This window comes from Gymnoscopelus braueri, assembly GCF_963280865.1.
Source record: "Gymnoscopelus braueri genome assembly, chromosome: 9".
Taxonomy (NCBI): Eukaryota; Metazoa; Chordata; class Actinopteri; order Myctophiformes; family Myctophidae; genus Gymnoscopelus; species Gymnoscopelus braueri.
The window spans coordinates 2199585-2202861 of record NC_137610.1 but is presented as its reverse complement, the minus strand read 5'-3'; positions in this window follow the sequence as shown (position 1 = coordinate 2202861).

Sequence of the window (3277 nt, the reverse complement as noted above, 5' to 3'; positions counted from 1 at the left end):
CAAATCTCAAAAGAGATGATTGGTCACGTTTGGAGCGACAGCTGCACATGACAGGTGACCTGGCCATGGAGAAAACATCCAACTCTACCCCAGGACGTTGCGGGATTTCTAGCCGCACTGCATCCACAAACGAGGGGACTGTTTAACAACGTTGAGATGTTTGTGGAACTTTGGGTGTGGTCAACTGCCTCATCATCAGGAACATCATTCTCCAGCTTACAACAACGTAAAACCAGGCTGAGAAGCACCTTGAGCCAGAAGAGGTTAGCACATCTTGCTGTGATGCATGCGCACAGTGCCATCCTGGAACAAGTTGGACAACACGCGATAACGCAAGCCTAAAGTTTGGTGTGAATCCATAAAAGATGGATTTATTTTATGCTGTGCAGTTAGCCTGCAGAATAGTTTGTTTGTCTTTGTAGCAACGCTAGTGTATTTACTTTAATTCTCTCTCCCTCTCTCTCTCTCTCTCTCTCTCTCTCTCTCTCTCTCTCTCTCTCTCTCTCTCTCTCCTACACAGAAGCTGCCTGCGAGTGTCTCTCTCCCCCCTCTCCCTCTCTGCCTCTCCATTGCATATTATAGGACTTGCAGTACCTGTCCTGTCACAGTAGTTTAAGTTTGTTGAACTGATTGTCTATACTCTACTCATCACGCAGCAGCAGGACTGTGTTTTTTCTTGATAACGACCAACGGCGGCCTCAGTCCATTTAATGTCTGCCTATTGAATCATTAGTAAACATGGCTGTAATATGAATTCATTAATCATTAATTTTATCTTCATTGTGCATTTTTTTTTCAGGCTATGTGGGCTTGTTGTTGTTGTTTTTGTTGTGCATTATGCAATGCATGTTATGGATATGTTGGGGGGGGGGGGGGGTCATTTTAATGTTAGTAGGCAAATATTGGTTGTTCAATATTTAGAAAAAACACACACGTAACCCCTTTCACCCCTTTCTCTTCCCAAAAATTGCCAATCTACAAGCTCTGATCTACATTTTTTTTGCTATTTTAGGTGACCCTGTAGTAAGGCATTAATAGCCAAAGAACATGGGAAAAAAACGTATAATGCAAGGTTTCTGCCCGAATATATATATGTTTTTTGTACAGAACTAGTCCTTGAGCCAGGGGGGTTGGTCAGTAGGCTACCATCTGAGGGGAATAATGCTCATAGTGATTTTTGTCAAGGTATGCATGTCTAGAGTTAGAAAATATGTGATAGCCTTGCACCAATGGTAGCTTTATGGGTGCTATCATGCATTTTATTTTATAACACTAGGCGAAAATGTCATGGGTCAATCTATGAAAACATACTATTAACCCCCCCAAAAAAATATACAAAAGGTTTTTCAATTGGTTCTGGTACGTCTAGGCATGCTTAAGAACATACAAAAAAATCTAAGAAATTATATTTCTCGTAAAGCCATCATTTTCAAGATGGCGTCCAATATGACTGCCATGAGCTTAAACGTCTTTATGATACTGTTCAACCTAGAAAGGTGGTTTTGGTGTCTAAAACTAGGTTTTAGGGTTCAAGAAATATGGCTGAATCAGTGAAATTACCATCAGTTAATTATTTATTGCCAAATCAAAGATGGTGTCCATCCCATGGTGATGTTCCATTGTACTAAATTATGTTAAAAACAACAAAATATTGCAGTTGTGTGAGGGAATCTCTGAACTTATGATGATTTATATGGGGACCTGGGGCGGGGGGGCGTTCATAGGTGTAGAATCTATTTCTACTGTTATATTTTCACTTGCTGGTCAGTCTTTGGCCTATGTGCTAAAGGTCAGGTCAAGGTCTCTCTCGCACCTTATCGTCCAACCAGGTGTCCAAGCAGGCAGCAGATATGGTCACTGGTTGACATGTACAGTAGGCCCTATTCACCTCACAATTGACATGGAGCCGTTTGTTGACACCTTGCAGGTATGGAATCAGACAGAAAAGCTCTATAATGTAATTGTGCATCCCGGTGGGATGCATGTTATACAGTCATTCTTCAGCTGCATTGCAAAACTGATGCAAGGTCCAGCACTGGAAGTGGAAATGCATGTGGTTACAAAACATGACAGGCAAGTTCAGTGGTCAGTCCTGAGTCAGCAGCACTCTTGAAGTGGTTTCTCTCAACTTGGCCAAAGACATTTGAACAGATACAGCAGTAGCCTACCTGGACACTGCGCATTTCCATCCTACTGGCTGACAGTGGGTAGACAACTTCTTCCTACACTTCACATCCACCAGTTTGAATGTGCAGGGAGACACATTGACATTAACTTCACCTTTTCTCTCATGAAGCATATGACTGAAGCACTTCTTCCGTGCTGGCCATGTGCAGTGTGCTTGATATCTAACCCAGTGCCTGCCAAAGATGCATGTGCTCCATGCCATAGAGGCTAAGCTAGACCTTGTCTGTCAGCACCATGATGGATTCTGGATCACTGTCTCTGCTCACCAGTCTGGGGAGCAGACTGACATAACGATCAGGAAAGATGCTGTCATGATGCATGTGAGTGGAGTGGACTGAAGCCTTCCCCAAAATGTGCAGAAACAGTAGAGGGAGAGTTGAAACACTGGTGTGTCTTGGTCATAAAATATTGGGGTGTATCCTCACACACAGAAAGATCACCCACATGAGATGTCATCATGAAGAGTAAGAACATTAAGCAGAAGCCGTTGAACATGTTGTACACCTTCAGTGCTGACGATAGATACTGCATTTAGTCATGATGAGGCAGATATCACCATGATTTCCTATATCCCTGATGCAGCCATCTCTGGAAAGGGTGTGATACACATGCTCAGTGATTTAACTGATGTTCTTGTCCTGTTGGTGTATTGGGGTGTATCAGGTTGGTGTTTACACTACAGTGTAAAGTACAGATGGAGCATTGTGATGGGACAGTCTTATATGTATGGCAAAGGCAAGATCAGAGCACAAAACACTTTGCTGGCAGGGAACTTCCCAGACTACCCTGATGTGCTGGGTGAGGTTGTTGCCACAAGTCAATGGCCCCAACACCGACCAACCTGTTGCACCACATGTGGGCTCATTTACAAGTGATGTTGTGGAAAGTGGCAGACCACCAAGCTCCACCTGACAAGTCGTTTGATGTCACACAATTTGGATGGGAGATCCAGGATATTCCTGTTCCTGTCATTGCTAAGGGTGACCCAGCACCGTCAGAGCTATGTGACATGGTGCAATATCAATGTAGGGCACAGAGAGTGAGAAGTACATCACTGATGTACTGTAACTGCTCTGGTGAAGATGGTTAC